The sequence below is a fragment of the Muntiacus reevesi genome, chromosome 3 (assembly GCF_963930625.1).
Source record: "Muntiacus reevesi chromosome 3, mMunRee1.1, whole genome shotgun sequence".
Classification (NCBI taxonomy): domain Eukaryota; kingdom Metazoa; phylum Chordata; class Mammalia; order Artiodactyla; family Cervidae; genus Muntiacus; species Muntiacus reevesi.
Window position 1 is genome coordinate 215318519 of NC_089251.1, and position 8084 is coordinate 215326602.

Here is an 8084-nt window from a genome sequence, read left to right on the forward strand (position 1 = left end):
AGGTGATGGAATTACAGTTGAGCTATTTCAAATCCTAAAAGATGATGCTGTGAAAGTGCTGCACTCAATATGTCAACAGTGGCCGTAGGACTGGAAAAGGTCAGTTATCATTCCAATCCCAAAGAAGGGCAATGCCAAAGAATGTTCAAACTACCCCACAATTGCACTCATCTCACATGCTAGTAAAGTAACACTCAAAATACTCAAAGCCAGGTTTCAGCAATATGTGAACTATGAACATCCAGATGTTCAAGCTTGTTTTAGAAAAGGCAGAGGAACCAGAGATCAAATTGCCAACATCCACTGGGTCATCAAAAAAGCAAAAGAGTTCCAGAAAAACATCTATTTCTGTTTTATTGGCTATGCCAAAGGCTTTGACTGTGTGGATCACAATAAACTGTGGAAAATTCTGAAAGAGTTGGGAATACCAGACCACCTGACCCACCTCTTGAGAAACCTGTATGCAGGTCAGGAAGTAATAGTTAGAACAGGACATGGAACAACAGACTGGTTCAAAACAGGAAAAGGAGTATGTCAAGGCTGTATATTGTCACCCTGCTTATTTAACTTATATGCAGAGTACATCATGAGAAACACTGGGTTGGAAGAAGCAGGAGTTTGAATCAAGATTGCCGGGAGAAATATCAATAACCTCAGATATGCAGATGACACCATCCTTATGGCAGAAAGTGAAGAGGAACTAAAGGGCCTCTTGATGAAAGTGAAAGAGGAGAGTGAAAAAGTTGGCTTAAAGCTCAACATTCAGAAAACTAAGATCCTGGCATCCAGTCCCATCACTCCATGGCAAATAGAAGGGGAAACAGTGTCAGAGTTTATTTTGGGGGGCTCCAAAATCACTGCAGATCGTGATTGCAGCCATGAAATTAAAAGACATTTGCTCCTTGGAAGGAAAGTTGTCACCAACCTAGACAGCATATTAAAAAATAAAGACATTACTTTGCCAACAAAGGTCCATATAGTCAAAGCTATGGTTTTTCCAGTAGTCATGTATGGATGTGAGAGTTGGACTATAAAGAAAGCTGAGTGCTGAAGAATTGATGTGTTTGAACTGTGATGTTGGAAAAGCCTCTTGAGAATCCCTTGGACTGCAAGGAGATCCAACCAGTCCATCCTAAAAGAGATCAGTCCTGGGTGTTCATTGGACAGACTGATGTTGAAGCTGAAACTCCAGTACTTTGGCCACCTGATGCGAAGAGCTGACTCATTTGAAAAGACCTTGATGCTGGGAAAGATTGAGAGCAGGAGGAGAAGGGGACAACAGAGGATGAGATAATTAGATGGCATCCGACTCAATGGACATGAGTTTGGGTAGGCTCCGGGAGTTATTGTTGGACAGGGATGCCTTGCGTGCTGCACCTCATGGGTCGCAAAAAGTCAGACACGACTGAGTGACTGAACTGAACTGATCTGAATATGTTCAAGACGAGTGCATTATACTGTCTGGATTAATTTTGATGACACTGTGGAAGATGATTACCCACATTTTAGTGATAAAAAAAATTGAGATATTTGAGCATATACACGTGGGGCATGCAGCCACTGAGTCTGAATCCAGACTCACCTCTTGGACTCCAGACATACCCTGGTACCTCTTAACCCCTATTCCAATATGTCTGTAGTTCCTCCAAATATTTTCCCTGACACTAGGAAAGGTCCTAACTCTACCTTTTCCTGCACAGCTCTCTCCGCCTTCTAATCTTCACTTAAGAACCAGTTCAATCATTATTCCTCTCTGTATTCTTTTCCAAATCTACTCACCCCTTTGGGATTTCCCATTATATCCACCATGTGCAGTAGCCACTTCTCTTGCACATACTCCATCATCTCTGAATATTTATTTATCTACAGGTCTCCCTTTGTAATACCTGAAACCCTCTAGCAAAAGGGTCTTGCCTTTAATGTTGTATTTCTCAAGCACCTTCTGCTATAAATGGAACATAAAAGGCACTTCATGAATGTCTGCTGAATAAAGAAGTTGAAATGAAAAGTACAACAAGTGATTACACTTTACTTAGGAGAGTTAGGTCACAGAGGGGTAAGCTGGCATAATTTATTTGAGAGTCACAGGCATTTCAGCACGGTTGGAGCAGAGCACACAGTGGGGATGAGCATCAGGAAGGAGATGTGGAGGGACAGGAAAGGGGCAGATGACTGTATCAAACTATGAAGTGGAACTCTATCCAGAGGCTCTGGGAATATAATGGCAAAATTTAATCATAAAGTGGATACTAAATTTGTACTCTAAAGGAATTTTTACCTTAATAATTGATTTCAAGTTCCCATGTAATTATTTGTCCTCCTCCAATTCAGTATGGTAGAATTAACAATCAGACAAATCACCTATTTAGCCATCAGGTTTATCATGAAATAGCTCACTATCAACACTTCCGTTCTGTTAACTCCATGGATCAACAGTTCTTCAAGGAAAGTGAGAAACGGAGACACTGACATTTTATAGACCTTGGTCCCCTGGATCTGGCTTATCAAGGAGGGAGAGGACATGTATTTTTTTACCTTCATTAGCAAATTTTGTCAAAGGGAATTCCCTGTTTTTAAGAAATGCCCTAAATGTTAAATGTTTGAGTCACAGAGCAGGTTCTGTAATTAATCACCAGGAATCCAGTAAATGTTTCATAACACATCACGCTATGAGAGCATAAAACAACCTGGATTAGTCTCTGCTCTGATCAACTCGAAGACTAAATTAAAAAAGAAAAAAAAAAAGAACAGCTGGGCCCTTCCTAGTCAGTTGAGACTAGTCATACAAGAGACCAATTGACTTCTTCCAGCAGGACTGGAAATAGCAGTTGATGACACTTATCATTTTTATGGGGGAACTGGATTATGACTTAGCGTATACAAGGATTGAACTGAAAATACACACACAGACACATAGATATAAATATGTAGCTGGCAAAAATACAAGTAGATATTGTTATGCCAATTTTTGCATATAACGAAACAGACATTTGGATAGGTTACCTCCAAGATCACAAGCTTGGTCAACAGTGGAACAACCCTCCACCTTGCTTGTATCAGTCTCTGAAAGCTTTTGCCACACTTTCTTCCTCATCCAAGAGAAATCAATCGAATATTTGCTATGTGTATTTGGTTCTATGAAACAGTCCAATATCTCACCCGTGGGAGCTTCTAACTCAAATATCCACAATTTTTCATTCCCTCTCTTATATGCCACAGTCTTACTTTATGTCACCCAAGAAACAGGAGGCAATAGAGTTTCAAAGTACCATCTTTAAAATAAACACTTTCCATAAATGATATATGTGGCAGAAAAGGCTCTTGAACATTGAAATGGGGGGCAGGAGGTTTTAAGGGCTGTAATTAGCTGTAAAACTTGACTGTCACTGCAGATTTCAACAGATTTAATTACTTAGATAAACTTATGCTTGTTAGTGCCTATGAAGTGTTAAGTGCTATGCTAGGCCCTGGAGATTCCATGACAAGTCATAAGCACTGACTTTGTCTTCAAAGAAAATAAATAGTTTAATAAAGAATTACAGTAAAGTTGGTTAAGTGCTATGAAAATGTATTTCAGGGGATTTTAGGCTAATCTGGAGTGGTTAGGGAAAGGTTCCAGGTGGAAAAGAGGCTTAAGTTGACACAAAAAGAGTGAGTAAGACTCAGTGAGATGAAAAGGGGTGGCTGATGCCAAAATGTTAAACCACTGGCAGATGACCTCCATATCGTTAAGGAATACAACTTCTAAGAATGAGACACTAAAGCCAACGGAAGGTGATGATCAGTTATATAGAAGGTCCTATCTCTCATAGTTGACTATTCAATGTCAAGAAATAAAAAACCAGAGGTATTTTAACAGGTAAGATATTTCATAGTTACAACAAGCCATATAAGAGGTTTAAAAAATGAAATTTTTCTTGACTAACTTTTCAACCTCTGTCAGATGACTTTCAGGTGAATTCAATCCTATCCCCCAATTTTTCAGGACACTTCTGAAGAGTTTAGCCACTAATTAAGCACATCAGTGAGGACTTCCCTGGTGGCTCAGTGGTAAAGAATCCTTCCGCAACCGCGGGAGATGCAGGATACTGGGGTTCGATCCCTGGGTCGGGAACACCCCCTGGAGAAGGAAATGGCAATCTACTCCAATATTCTTACCTGGAATGTTCCATGGACAGAGGAGCCTGGCGGACTACAGTCCATGGGGTCGCAAAAGAGTCAGATGCAACTTACTGACTAAACAACAAAAACAAGCAGCACATCAGTGATGCTCAAAAGGTCATCTCCATATGGTTCGTCTCCCTTTGTCACTCCCATCTTATTTTAAATGCTCCGAACATGATCCCTGCATGCCAGTTCTCAGTGGCGGTATTAGCACAGTGTGTGATGCTGGCACGGGAAAGGAGAGTGCTCGTTCCTTTAGGATTTCAGCTGAAAAGCACTGTGGCAGGGATCACACAGTTCATCTCCTCAGACTCCAGAGCTGGCCGCTGGCCTGTGTACTAATGCCTCTGTATCTCGGATGGCAGTAGACAGTGGTGCACGTTCAGCCCCCCCTTCCCTCTCCATCATCAAGGCATAGGCACTCATCCGCTGTGAATTCCCCTTTCCTTCGGATGGTCTCCTGGCTCACTCCCCATTGAGACTCCATAGTTCATCTGGGCCTGTGGGAATCATGTTTCTCCTCATCCTATCTTCAGACTTGTGGGAAACTAAGGGGGCTTATCTATATACCTCTCACGCCCAGATGTCACCACCTTTTCCCCAGGGTATAAATGTCACCTGCCTTTCTTGTGCTGCAGTTGAAAAACAAGAAATCAGTCTCTTATTTACCCAGGTGTGCGCTGATCTTTCCAGGAACTCTTCCATTCCTTCCTCTTCATTCCCTGACCCACGCTGGTGGAGGAGACGCAAGGACCACTTTTTCCATTCTGCCTTCTTCCACTTCTTTCAGGCTCTACTCCTCTCCTAGCTCAGCATTTCTCAAACTCAGCATTACTGTTTTCTGAGGCCAGGTCGTTCTTTGTTGCAGGGGGCTCTCCTGTGCACTGTGGGGCCTTCAGCAGCATCCCTGGATTCTACTCACTATTCACTCACAATCGCCTCTCTGATTGGAAAGATCAAAAATGTCTCCAGAGGTTGTTAAATGTTCTGTGGCTGGCAAAATTACCACCCATCAGCCCTCCCCATGAAGTAGTAATTTTTTAAAAAAATATTTTAATTTATTTCTTTATTTTTGGCTGTGTTGGGTCTGTGTTGCTGGGAGGGCTTTTCTTTAGGGGCAGCAAGTGGGGGCTACTTTCCAGGTGCAGTGCGTGGGCTTTTCATTGTGGTGGCTTCTCTTGTTGCTGAGCGTGGGCTCCAGGGCATGCAGGCTCCAGTGGCTGAGTCACGTGGGCTTAGTAATCAGGGCTCTAGAGAACAGGCTCCATAGTCATGGTGCATGGGCTTGGTTGCCCTATGGCACATGGGGTCTTCCCAGACGAGGGATTGGACACCTGTCTCCTGCATTGGCAGGACCCTTCACCATTGAGCAACCAGAGAAGCCCCATGAAGTAGTAATTTTGTCTACACTATGGCAAAGGAAATAAACAGATTCTATCAGCATAAGTCTATTCAAAACAATTTCAATCTCATGACTGAAATCTGTAGCTATCTTTCTCTATAACCTCAGGGAGACTACAGACTTAATATCTTTCATTTGCTGAATCCCATAAGCCCTTTTCTTGTTCCCCAGGGACAGTTGTATCCCCAAATCTCTTAGAATTAGAGTCAAAGGCCAGTAGAGCAAACACTTCACACAGATGGTGCTTTTATGCCACAAATTAAAATTTAAAATGTCATTTGCCACCATGGTTTTAACAAACATCTAGAAAAGGATTCATAATACACAGTTAAATAATTAAAACATTTCTAGATTTTGGACTATTGTTTACTTTTTTCCAAAAATTATGTATACATAATGTAGAATCCACTTAAAAATTAACTTAACAATGGCTATATGGCTATCTCTAGATACATCTCATATTAACTAGTTTCACTTCTTTATTCTCTTACCTTGGACTTAATTATCATGAGATTGTTTATATTTAGAATCCCAAACTCATTATTACTCTGTTACTGATATAGCACATCTTAACTCCTTTACTTTCCACCCTCTGTTCCTTCTATTATGTCAGAGGCAGAATGATTCTTAAAATCAGCCCATATAACTTTTGGTCACACCAAACTGCTTTTGTTTTATCATGATACACAATCTAGTAGACAGACTTCTAGGAACCACATGCATCATTCTGGTTGGCCTTAGAGAAGTTGTTTTCAATATTTTATCTATGTGCTTAGTATTTTTATAATTAAACTATGATATATTTGAGAGTAAGGGAGGAAAGCAATTTGCAGAGGGAATACAACTTTAAGTTTAATGCAAACTAATGTAAAATCAATCAGTAGTATTATGAGAGAGAGAGAGAAAATTGCAACTGTTTTGAAATTGTACTAGTATAGTTCATTTTACTGTTTCTACTATAAATGTCTGGGTTTACACATTATTATAAACAGGAATCTAAATCATTGCAACCAGTTTAATGGTGTAAACAAAACATTAATAGAACCAACAAAATTAGGCACAATAATGCATTTTCAAACAAGGGTATTTATCCTGCCATGTTCTGAAACCCAAACACATAACTAACCTGATAGTATTATTCTCAAAGTATACATTCTACAAAAGACTAATTATTTTTCTATAAAAATTCTGTTACAGGATAAGTTTTAAAAGGTCACTTCTATTGTAAAGTAGATCTAATTAAAATTATACATAAAAATTGGTGGTAGTTAAAAATGTGAGCCCTTATTCATTTCAGAAATTTGAATATTTAGTACAATTTCAGGTGCATGTGAAAGTAGCTCAGTCATGTCTGACTCTTTGCAGCCCCATGGACTATACAATCCATGGAATTCTCCAGGCCAGAATACTGGAGTGGGTAGCCTTTCCCTCTTTCAGGGGATCTTCCCAACCCAGGGATCAAACCCAGGTCTCCTGCATCACAGGCGGATTCTTTTCCAGCTGAGCCACAAGGGAAGCCCTCAGGTGCATAGTAGGTGCTTAATAAATATACACTGGAGTGAATGAAGGAATTCAAATTTTAAACAATAATACGCATGTTAAATAAAATAGTGAAAGAGGAAGATTTATGTTATAGTTTGCAAGTGTCTACACAAACTAAGTGTTCCATAAATGCTTGTGATCTAAACTGAAGATGCTATTACGGAGGAGCTGAAGAGAGCAATCATAGAGTGTTGATAAAGTATATTGACAACATGGGGTATTGATAACAGGAGCTTGACTTTCCGTTAGTCATACCATTGTGTAACCCCTCCCTCAGTGAGAACTGGACTTAATGATTCAGTTCTGATGAATAGAGTAAGGCATGAAGAGGTGTTACTTCTGAGATTAGGTGACAAAAGACCAAGTTTTTTCATCTTGCTTCCACATCCTCTGGCTCTTCTCACTTGATTAAAGTCAGCTGTCATGTTTTGAGCTGCTTTGTGAAAAGACTCAGGAGACAGTGAGCTGAAGGTGACCTCCTTAGTAACAGCCAGTAAAGCCCTGAGGCCCTCAGTCCAGCAACGCACAGAAGTGAATCTTAACAACAACTATGGACATCATCTTGAAAGCATTTCCTCTCCCAGTAGACCCTTGGCATGACTACAAGCACAGCCAACACCTCAGTTGCAGCCCATGAGCGAACTGGAGTCAGAGGACCCTGCAAGTCATGCCCAGATTTCTAACCCATAGAATCTATGAAGTAATAACTGTTGCTGTTTTAAGTTTCTGAGGTTTAAGGTAATTTGTTATGTGGTAATCTGTTTCAAAATAAGAATTTCCTCCCAACCCAACCCAGGAAACACTTCTTGTTTTTGCCTATAATACCATTACAACTCTGAGATCAGTGAATAAGCAAACTCACCTAGAGGTTATACATCTAAAAAAAACAATAAAAATGAACATTGTTTTCACACAACCACTGCATTATGAGTTTTATCTAACCTCTTGCAAAAAGGTAGAACAGTAGAGGGCAAAA